Source organism: Hylobates moloch, unplaced genomic scaffold (assembly GCF_009828535.3).
Source record: "Hylobates moloch isolate HMO894 unplaced genomic scaffold, HMol_V3 SCAFFOLD_2, whole genome shotgun sequence".
NCBI lineage: Eukaryota > Metazoa > Chordata > Mammalia > Primates > Hylobatidae > Hylobates > Hylobates moloch.
Window position 1 is genome coordinate 1,412,134 of NW_026652277.1, and position 12,183 is coordinate 1,424,316.

General features: G+C 47.2%; 1 protein-coding gene and 1 pseudogene across 1 annotated transcript in view; both read right to left on the reverse strand.

Moving 5' to 3' along the window:
* ADARB2 (adenosine deaminase RNA specific B2 (inactive)) overlaps nt 1-12,183 on the reverse strand; it is a 554,344-nt gene that overhangs the window by 341,071 nt on the left and 201,090 nt on the right. The gene's annotated exons all lie outside the window — the stretch shown is intronic.
* LOC116480134 (uncharacterized) lies at nt 11,345-12,151 on the reverse strand (annotated as a pseudogene).

A 12,183-nucleotide genomic window follows, 5' to 3' on the forward strand; every position in this document is an offset into this window, starting at 1 on the left:
ATGTGTAATGACCTGTCCTCTGTTGTTATTTCAGTTTTCTCCCTGAACTCTAAGGACATTTAACCTAAGTGTTACACGAATCAAAGTGCTGTTGTGTTTTTCTCTGTCTTCGGAAAGTTATAGAAGGTAGAATCGGCATGACTTTGAAGCAATTATTCCAGTAGAAATTCTGTTTTCATAGCTACCAAAAAGGGCCGCATGACAAAAACAGTGGCAATTCCCAAATGCATCTTGATACTTCTAGGTTGATTCTAAATGATAACTTATTTACTAACATAAAATAATAATTTAGTTAATTATATTTTTAGTTCTTCTTAAATACCTACAGCACAAAAGGGTAAAAATAATTTTGGGGTGAGTTGTAGCAAAGAAAATTTTGATTAGGGCAATAAAGGAGAGGTAAAATAGATATACAGCAAAAACATTTAATCTTGCCCAGCTGTTATAGGTGGGCTGCATATTTAGAGAGGAGCTTCCTAGCTGCCAATGCAAAGAAATTATTCTGACCTTTGCAAGATTCACAATAATCATGGGATTAAAAACAAAATACTTGTTCTGGAAAAGCGCTGTTGTGCTGTCCCTGAAACCGAGTCATATTCTCTAGTGCACCTTTTTAAATTTTACTTTGTTTTTATTTTTGAGGCAGAGAGTCTTGCTCTGTCTCCCAGGCTGGAGTGCAGAGGCCCAATCTCGGCTCACTGCAACCTCCATCTCCCAGGTTCAAGCGATTCTCCTGCCTCAGCCTCCCAAGTAGCTGGAATTACAGACATGCACCGCCATGCCCAGCTAATTTTTGTATTTTTAGTAGAGACGGGGTTTCATCATGTTGGTCAGGCTGGTCTTGAACTCCTGACCTCGTGATCTGCCCGCCTCAGCTTCCCAAAGTGCTGGGATTATAGGCGTGAGCCACCGTGCCCGGCCTCTAATGCACCTTTTCAAAGAAGTGATGGGTGGTGTGTTTGGGCAGCTTAAACATTCCTGCAGTAAAAGGGGGAGTTTAACTTGCTAGCTATATATGGAAACAGTTTTGAGTCTCCTGGAATTGTACACAGAATTTGGTGTGCATGTATGCATGATTTTTCTAGAGTTAAATATCCGGAGCTTTCTCCAGGTTCTCAAAGGCAGCATTCTCCTCAATGTGCCCCACAGCCCAGTTGCATCAGAAGCACTCAGGGAGCTTGGTAAATTGCAGAGTACTGGGCCCTACATGAATCAGAGTCACTGGAGATGGAACTCAAGAATCTGCATTAGAATGGCTCTTTCTCTCTCGTCCCCCACAACATGTACACAAACCAATTCATGTGTCTGTTTATTACCATTATCTTTAATTCAATTAAAAATGAAAAATAGCAAAAATCAATTTAGCAGAAAGCAATTCCACAGAGGGGCCCAATCAAAACAGCTCGAGTATATTGCTCGCCAGTAGCCTGTTTTGATCCAAGGGTAAAACGTAAACTAGCCAGGGGAATTTATGGACTTCGTGTCCTCCAGCCAATCCTCCATAAATATCATTTCTCCCCACTGGGCATTTCAGGAGGATTAGAAAACAGAATTCTTTTTTCTTCACTGACAAGAACTTGGAGGGCAGAAATTCAGTGTTTCAACTAAGGACAAAGCCATTTGATTCATTAATCAACTGGGCAGAGGACAGGATTAAGGTTTTATTCTCTTCTTTCGAAGAACTCTGCCTGGCTGAAGGGTCACCCCTGTACCCAGTACCAAAGTAGGTCAATGGATGTTACCTGTGGGAAAAGCCTCGTGAGATCCAAAATAAAAACTGCAAAAATCGTGAGGAAACTTTCAGAACATTGAGGCTGATCACTGACCACCAGGTAAACTGGCAAGGAAGGATGCCACACAGTGTCCACCTGGGTGCCATCAAGAACTGACACAATAGCTGTTGCTTTCACAGCGAAAGGAGGCTTCTCGTTCACCAGCCTCAGTGTGGGCCCGGCCCCTCCTGCACCTGCTGCCCCCATCGGGGCTCTGTGATGCTGCATCTCCCACAACTATCCAGCCAGTCATGCTAAAGACCCCTTACTTCCTGGAGCATTTCTAATTTTAAATTTTGTGCACCCACACCAGGAAAGAAGGTTTGGTTCTGTACTCTGGACAAGTATATGACTGTGTGCACACAGGCAGACCCACACATCCTTGGTCTCTCAAGAGCGATAAAAGGTGCTTTTGCAAACTATAGGCCTCCTTCAAAATCCTGAGATTCCCAGCAAGGTTTTGTGTCACCCCTCCCAGTCTTGAATCACTGACACGGCAACCCATAGAAGAAGCAAGTCTACTAAATTTACTTGTGTCTGAAGAGGAGTTAAGCTGCAATAAAGGAGCTGTCACCCGCTTGCAGGGGCCTCAGTCCTACCTCTGTCAGGGCCTCTGGCCTGTGGACGGAAGTCTGAGTGGGTGTCACTTGGGTGCATTAGCTGGGCCTCAGGGTGAAGTCCAGGTTGTGTAGTTTAAAACATCCATTTTCTAACCTGTGTTACTTTAATCTTTGTTTGTTTTCTCGCAACACTTAGATCGAAAAACAAACGGGATCATGTTGTCTGGTTATTGCATTAAAAATCTTTAAGCATGCAAGAAAGAATTATTTTTCAATAAATTTTGGTGCAATGTCTGCATTTCGGAGAGATCTTGGTAATAGCATGAGCATATGGTGCCATTTTCTGTCACCATCTTATTCATTTCCTTATTTTTTTGTGGCAATCTAGCATATTATCTTAATTATGTTTTAAATAACTTTTGGAGAAAGCATTAAGGAATAGCAATGAGATTAACCCTGAACACACGTATCATATGCACATCCAAGGAAAAATCTAAAAGAATACAGCAGCTATCTCCACTGTTTAGAGCTTTACTCAGTAAATTATTTTCCTCAAAATAACACACACACATTTAATTTTTAGGAAGAGAACCATGGATTATGCAATATCAGGCTTTCGTGAAGGGATTTTTTGTTGTTGTTCAGTCTGTAGCACAGGCTGGAGTGCAGCTCACTGCAACTTCTGCGTCCCAGGCTCAAGCGATCCTCCTGGCTCAGCTTCCTGAGTAGCTAGGAAAACAGGCACACACCACCATACCCAGCTATTTTTTTTTTTTTAGAGATGGGGTTTTGCCATGTTGCCCAGGCTGGTCTCAAACTTCTGGACTCCAGAGACCTCCCTGTGCCCCCGAAGACCTTGATAAGTCACAGGGAAGCACAAACGCAGTCAATTCCCTTCCAGCCCCCCTTTCAGCACCTGTGAGCCCTTCACATTCAATCATTTCCTTTATACAGCACGATATAGATCTTGGTCAGCAAACATTTTCCATAAAGGGCCGTGATATGGTTCTGATCTGTGTCCCCATCCACATCTCATGTTAAAATGTAATCCCCAGTGTTGGAGGTGGGGCTTGGTGGGAGGTGACTGGATCATGGAGGTGGATTTCTCATGAATGGTTTAGCACCATCCTTTTGGTGCTGACGTCGTGATAGTGAGTGAGGTCTGGTGAGATCTGGTCTCTAACAGTGTAGCCCCGCCTATGCCCCGCCCCCTTGCTCCTGCTCTGCCATGTGACATGCCTGCCCCATCTTCACCTTCTGCCATGACTGGAAGCTTCCTGAGGCCTCCCCAGAAGTCAAGCAGATGCCAGCATCACGCTTCCTGTACAGCCTGCAGAATCATGAGCCATTTAAACCTCTTTTCTTTATATATGGCCCAATCTCAGGTATTTCTTGATAGCAATGCAAGAATGGCTTAATACAGGCCAGAGATTAGGAGTTTTTGATCATTCAGCCTCTTTCCCAATCCTCCACTCTGCCAGTATTTCACGAAGCAGGCACAAATGACATGGAAGTGGCCATGTTCAGTGAACTTGGATTCCGTCGCTTGAACTGGCTCCTTCACTTCCATGCTGAGGTCCTGGATCTGCAGCTCCAACCCCCTTTAAATCCCTCAACACGGAGCCCATCGCTTCCAGCAGCAGCTCTCACACTGCGAGCGGGCATGCTCTGTCCCAGGCAACACCTGCACACCTTCCTTCACAGCCCACAAGCCAGTCCTGCTGTTTTCTCCCATGAAGCCAACCCTTTCATTTCTCCAAAACTCAGCCCACCCCTTACTTTTCCCCCTCCTTAATGGGAAATAATGCATCTGGCTCTGGACATTCTGAGCGTGTCTGAGTGCACGTCTCATTGCAGACATGTGTGTACGTGGGCGTTATGTAGCCAGCCCGGCCCTGTTAGGGAGTTTTGCTGCAGACCCCTGACTCGGCTGGCTGTGCACTGCGTGGAGCCCCACGTGCATGGGCCTGGACATTCACATGGAGCTCCTGCCGTGGTGGTGAAATATTGTGGACTGCTTGGCTGACTACACGGGTCAGCTGCTGCAAAAAGCCAGTCTGCAGGTGGGGCAGTCCAGGACCGTTTCCGTGACAAAAGGAGAAAAACAATGACCTTGAAGTAAAATTTGTATAAAGCTACATTTTTTTCAATATTTAAAAAATTCTTAAACAGTATTCTTACTATTCATTTTTTGCTATTAATATACAAGGGGGCGGTTGTTGCCAGCTTCATGCTGTGCCTGGCACTCTTTTTTGAAATTGCTCTGGACTGAAATCCCTGAATCTGGGACCCAGGTTCTAGGAATGCAAACACACACACATGCGTGTGCACACACACACACGTACATACACACAGAGACACACACGACACACAGACACACATGCACACGCATTGCACACACACATGCACACATGACACACACAACACACACAGACACGCACACATGACACACAGACACATGCATACAGACACACAGACACACTGACACACACACATGCACACACAGACACACACACGACATAGACACGCACACATACAGACACACTGATACACACAAAACACACATGCACACAAACACACAGGCACTGACGCACACACAGAGACACACACGCATACACAGAAACACCAACGACAAATCAACCTCACTGTGTGCATTGCATTGCCCCATTTAACCTGCATCCTGCGTTGCTGGAAAGTGTGTATGTGATGATGACGCTGAGGAAGATGACAGCGCAGAGGGAATATGGCCCCTGCAAGAGATCAGAGGGTATTTTTTTTTTTTTTTGCAACAAATAACTCAGATGCCAGTTTTCCTTTCCAGGGAAGTTTTATGGTTGAGTTAGCTGTCTTAGGGAGGTGAAATGATTTCCCTAAGGTGTCGTCTGACTCACATCCGCACACATCTTCCCTCGGAAAAGACTCGTTCTGCCTGAATTGAAACCAGTGCGTCTAGCCCTGAGCCAGTTGGCCTCACTGTGCCCCAGCCAGGCGCGTCAGCCGCCTCCCCACACCTGTGGTTCTGCCACTCCCATCCCCACCGTGGCAGCCGCCTCCCCATGCCCGTGGTTCTGCCACTCCCGTCTCCACCGTGGCAGCTGCCTCCCCATGCCTGTGGTTCTGCCACTCCCGTCTCCACCGTGGCAGCTGCCTCCCCATGCCTGTGGTTCTGCCACTCCCATCCCCACCGTCTGCGCTCCAGGCATCTTCTTGAATTAGGAGGACTCCAAACCAGAAGCTCCATCGTGTTCTATTTCTGTGTGAGTGAGTGTGTGACATCTTACAAAAAAGTAATAAACAATGTTTCAATGTATCCTTTTCCTTGACTTTTTCCATTCTTGGTATCAAAATCAGAGCACACTTTAATAATCATCTAATTGTTTCTGGTTGTTTCTCTTAAAATCTGATCATCTATGATCTGATTATTATTTTATCTGATAATCTATTATCAGATTTTAAGAGAAACAGTGCATGTGACCGTGTCTTTGGGGAGATGATGTGCATCTCACCTATTGGACTTTTTACTGTCTGTCATGACGGTTCTTTGGAATGGTTTTCAGGTAGAAATGGATAATCTTATGGTATTGGTCAGGAAGAAATTTAACGACGACTGAATTTGTTTATGAAAGTTTGAATTTTGTCATGTGACTCATTTCAACTTCTCCTCCTGCAACCCTTCTGAAATAGAGAAATTCCGCCAATAATATTTATTATTTCTGGGGGGGAAATGCTAGAATGCCTAATGGAAGCTTCCAGATGATAAAAGTCCCAGGTCTAGCAGGAAGCCCACAGGCCGTTCAATTCCCCCACTATGGTATTTGCCTGTTCGAGGCTCATGTTCCCAAGCTCCAGACACCAGCAAAACTCTGATTCCCCCACTACGTGTTCCCAAGCTCCAGACACCTGCAAAACTCCGCAGCACATTTCTTTACGCTTTTCTGTTAGTTTCAGCGACAGCCTGTCTGGGCATGCCTTTCTAGAAAGAACACCGTAATAATGCTAAGAACGGTAGCTCTATTTACTGAGGATCATCTGGGCTCCAGGCGTCCTGCTGACCCACTGGGCACAGTCTCATGTGGCTGATGGAGATTCACATAGCCCTGGGAGATGGAGATTCTTATTGTGTTCATCTCATAAAAGAGGAAAATTAAATGTAGGGGAGAAACTTGCTGTAAGTACCTGCTGTGGACTGGCTGTGGGGTCCCCCAAATTCCTATGTTGGTACCCCAACCCCAAAGGGATTGGGTCATGGGGGTGGGGCCTGGTGATGGGATCAGTGCCCTTCTAAGGAAAGACATGAGGGCCCTGGTTTCGTCCTTCTCTGATCCCTGCGGTGTGAGGACACAGTGCGCAGGTGGCTGGCTGCAGGCCAGAGGCCAGGATGTCAGGAGGCAGGTCTTCCCCACAATCTGGATCTGCTGCCTGGACAGTGGGCTCCCAGCCTGTGGCACTCAGGGACCAACGTCCACTGCCTAAGCCACCCAGCCTGTGCCCCGCTGCTATGGCTGCCCAAGACGGTGGCCGACATGGAAGCACTTCTGAGTCCTAGGGTGTTCCTCGGTGACGCTTCCGAGTCCTAGGGTGTTCCTCGGTGACGCTTCCGAGTCCTAGGGTGTTCCTCGGTGACGCTCCCGAGTCCTAGGGTGTTACTCACTGATTCTTCCAATGGCTGTCGAGTGACTTTCCTATAGGAGGGCAGAGCTGTGATCAATACATATGGAAGCCACAAGGACAGGAGGTAACGCTGCTACAGAGGAAGGAAACAGAGTGGGCTCAGATGTGCTGACTGCAGAAGAGGAGCTTGTTTTAGGTGAGGGAACCTCAGGAGGCAGCAAGACCAGACCCACCGGAGAGGCCGGCATGAGCCTTGGCACCGGACAGGTAGGCTGCAGCTGCCCCCTTCACCAGGCTGCGTCCAGAGCTCCCTGCTATCCACGCGCCCCAGGTCCTGCTCATACCAGCCTTCAAGGCCCCTCGTGAGCACATGGCAGTCCCTTCTGAGTGCCTCCTTCACTACGTGAATCTGATGACCACGTAGAGGGAAACGTGAGCTCCGTCTGGAGACGTCTGCCCTAGACCGGGTGGCAGCCTTGAATGGCAGGGACTGGAATCTACCAGTGTAGCTCCTGTGCGGGCACTGGCTCAGGATGGGAGGCAGGCCGAGTTCCAATGTCTTCCGGGACTCGGTGGAGGGGCAGGCTGCTGTCTGAAGGGGTTTCCCCGGCTCGTTGTGAGTCCTAAGTGCCAGCTGTCGGGTGTGCAGTGACTTCATTAGGCATACGCAGCTTTCCTGGCACTCACGTGGGGAGCACCCAGGAGGAGGAGAGCTGGGAGCAGCCAGCCCTCCCAGTCCTGGATTCGACCACGGTGCCCTTCTTGCTGTCTTCTCCAGGGTGGGACAGGCAGCGATGGCTCTTCCACTGGCCTCTGGGTCCTTCGGAACTAGTAACACGGTCAGGGCTGTTCTTTAATTTTAAGGATGTCGGGTCCAAGGTTCCACAATTGACTTACTGTGTGACCTTGGGGAAACCTCACCTTTCTAAACCTCACAAGGGAGATCACACAATTCCCGAGGGGTGCGTTCATCAGGGAGGTCAAGTGAGGTCGCGCATGAACATGAATTATCCAGCAGCACACGGCCAGCGAGCCCTTGACACTGGTGTTGGCGTTGGATGAATAGGATGCATTTGAGGGCCCCTTGGTGGTTGAGAGCCCTCACTGTCACCGACCTCCATCCATCCCCAGGACGGGCATCTTGCAGAACCTCAGTGGACGTCAGTGCTGTCCCTACAGCTGATGAAGACACACGCTGTTGTCAGAGGCTGCGTCTGGACCTCGGCTTGGCCAAGCTGTGTGTGAACATGAAGCTTGTTTCCTTCTGTCAAACACGGGGAGAACCCAGTAAACCTCCCTGGCAGAGTCGGTGGGAGACTCCCAGGAGGCCCGTGCCTACATTGCTGTTTTCACACTGGCTTCTAAAGAAGTCGTGTTAGCCGGGCGCAGTGGCTCACGCCTGTAATCCCAGCACTTCGGGAGACCAAGGCCGGCTGATCATCTGAAGTCAGGAGTTCGAGACCAGCCCAGCCAATGTGGTGAAACCCGTCTCTACAGAAAGTACAAAAATTAGCCGGATGTGGCGGTGGGCACCTGTATTCCCAGCTACTCAGGAGGCTGAGGTGGGAGAATCGCTTGAATCCAGGAGGCGGAGGTTACAGTGAGCTGAGATCACACCACTGCACTCCAGCCTGGGTGACAGAGGGAGACTCCATCTCAGAATAAAGAAGGAAAGAAGTCGTGCTTATTCTGTCAGTCCCTAAGAAATCAGCCTTGATTTTAGTAGACATTGGAAGGCTGCAGAGCTCCTGAAAGCCCAGCCCTGAACTCAGGCTCTGCTGAGACCATTCCTTCTCCTCTGGCTTCAGGTGAGAAATTGTCTGGCCCAGTGGTCCCTGGGCCGCTGAGGAGCATGAAGGCTGGGGAGCTAAGCAAGGAGTTTGGGCATTTCTAGAAGAGGAGTCTATGAATAGATCCTATTTTGTAGCATCCGGGAGGAGCCGGTCGGCCTATAAAAACCTCGATAATCATGTCTCGTTTCCCGCTTTCACTGCGTGCCATGCCCTCAGTAATTAGCGTGTTTTTCAGACTAACAGCAACAGTATGCTGAACTGAATGCCACCTCCTGGGTAAAATGATCAATCTCTTTGACTTCTGCAGTAAACACGTTCCATCGGGGGGTCACTAATATGCTTTTATGACCTCACTGTCGGAGATGATACCATTACCAAGCTTGAGAAACTATTCTTCAGAGGCTTGCTTTTAATTTTATTTTTTATGCAATCATGGGGGACTATAAGCAATAAATTTAGCTCGATGCTTTCTCACTATTAACTAATTCTGAAGAAGCCCTCGGGGGTTCGTCAGGCACAAATCCTTCAAAGAATTTGTACAGGATATTGGGAGTGATACTCACCCGGGGACGGAGGTTTAAGGCCGAGCTGCTACTGTTTTCTTTGCCATTAGAGGTACAACTTGGCTAAATGTCATTTAGTCAAAATGCTGGATTCTGCAAGATTTGCAGATAGGCCTGACTATTTGTCTTTAATAAATTCGTTGACTCACAGAAGAGGTATTAGACTATTTGTTTGAGAAAAGGATGTGTAAGTGGCACCAGACTGCTGATGTGCAGTTTCTCATTAGGTCCGTGCAGGCTCAAAAGTGCTCAAATCCAAATTAAGCTCCAGAGCCTTTTTGGAAAACATTGTAACAGCTGTGAAATGGAAAGGGGAATTCAGATGAGAGCCTGGCTAGGGATCTTATCTTAAAGGGGCATCAGATAAAGCCGTGTCTGTGGTACAAAACCACGGGCCTGGCTATTTTCTTCTTTATATCAAGGAGGGAGCTTCTTAAAATTATGCTTTAATGCTTGCATTGCTTCTGAGGTTCTGATGTCTTAAAATCCCATTTGCTTCCCTTTCTCTTTCTTTCCTTTTCTTTCCTTTCCTTTCCTTTTCTTTTCTTTTTTCTTTCTTTTCTTTCCTTCCTTCCTTCCTTCCTTCCTTTCTTTCTTTTCTTTCTTTCTTTCTTCTCTCTCTCTTTCTTTCAACAAGATCTCGCTCTGTTGCCCAGGCTGGAGTGCAGTGGCACAATCTCGGCTCACTGCAGCCTTGAGCTCCTGGGCTCAAGTGATTCTCCTGTCTCAGCTTCATGAGTAGCTGGAATGACAGCTGTGTGCCATGATATTCTGCAATTTTTTTGATATTTCTTTGGAGTTGGGGTCTCACTATGTTGCCCAGGCTTGTCTTGAACTCCTGAGCTCAAGCAATCCTCCCTCCTCAGCATCCCAAATTGTTGGGATGACAAAGGTGAGCCACTGTGCAGGCACCAGAAGTGATTTCTGGCTATTGTTTTCAACCACTGAGGACACCTATTACCGAATGTTTATTTTCAAACCAAAGCTAAAATTTGAAAGGTGTCTTAAACTAACTGTGGGAATCATTTCTTGGTTGAATTTCATATGCATACATCTATCTGGAGACCTTGGAGATGAAGGATAGAATCAATGACACCTTAGAGTCCTTTGTGATTCTATAGTAATTATCGTAATTACTGTTAATCTCAGACTAATAACTCCCCCACCCCCTACAGTCCCTTCTTCACTGGAATCTAGCCTAAAGCCAGGCTAGAACACTGAAAGCTTTTGCCACAAAACCAGTAATCATCAAATACCATTATAGATGGAACTCTCAATTCCAAAGCTCTCTCTGTCTCACTCTCTTTTTCTTTCTTGATGCTGTCACCCAGGCTGGAGTGCACTGGGATGATCATGGCTCACTGCAGCCTCAACCTTCTGGCTCGAGTGATCCTACCACCTTAGCCTCCCAAGTAGCTGGGACTATAGGTGCATGCTACCATGTCCGGTTAATTTTTTTTTATTATTTTGTAGAGATGGGGTTTTGACACATGGGCCAGGCTGGTCTTGAACTCCTGGGATCAAGCCTTGGCCTCCTAAAATGCTGGGATTACAGATGTGACCACCGTGTCTGGCTCCTGTTCTATTGCTTGTTTTGATCCATTTGTTTGTGTGCTGCTGGGGTGGGTGGGCATATCGGCTGGATGCACTTATAATATTGTTAAAAGCTAAGGTGAAGTGCTGTGTTCAAAGGATAGATTATGTATCAGAATGCCTTTTTGTTAAAGCAATACATATTTATTGAACACCTACCCCATGATGGGCTTTGATCTCATGCCTGGAATTCAACAGTAAACAGAACAGGGGGACTCTCTTTCTTCAGGTAGCTCCTATTCCAGTGGGGGGAGACATGTATGGGATGTGCCAAGGGGTGAGAAGTTACATGGAGAACAGAAAAGCAAAGTCAACGAGGTAGGGATTCCTGTGGCATGGGGGGGTGGGGGCAGTGTCAACATTTGATGCTACATCTGTGAGCCCGGTCTGAAGGGAGTGAAGAATCAGCCCAGGAAGAATCGGCTGGGCACACATATGAGCCATTAATGCCACTACACTGGATACCAAGACATGGATGCTGTCTACACTGGATACCAAGATCTTGATGGTGTCTACACTGGACACCAAGACGTCGATACTGTCCACACTAGATACCAAGACTTTGATACAGTCTACACTGGATACCAAGACATGGATGCTGTCTACACTGGATACTAAGAGGTTTATGCTGTCTACACTAGACACCAAGACTTTGATGCTGTCTACACTGGATACTAAGACATGGATGCTGTCTACATTGGATACCAAGAGGTCGATGCTGTCCACACTGGATATCAAGACATGGATGCTGTCTACACTGCATACCAAGATGTTGATGCTGTCTACACTGGACACCAAGATGTCAATGCTGTCTACACTGGACACCAAGATGTCAGTGTCCAGTGAGACATCGATGCTGTCCACAATAGATACCAAGACTTTGATACTGTCTACACTGGATGCCAAGACATAGATGTTGCCTACATTGGATACCAAGAGGTCGATGCTGTCTACACTGCATACCAAGATGTTCATGCTGCCTACACTGGACACCAAGATGTCGATGCTGTCCACACTAGATACGAAGACTTTGATACTGTCTACACTGGATACCAACATATGGGTGGTGTCTACATTGCATACCAAGATGTTGATGCTGTCTACACTGGACACCAAGACATTGATGCTTCTACACTGGATACTAAGATGTCAATGCTGTCTACACTGGATACCAGGACATTGATGCTGCTATGCTGGATACCAAGGTGCTGATACTGTCTACACTGGATAACAAGATGCTGATACTGTCTACACTGGATACCAAGACTTTGATGCTGTCTACACTGGATAC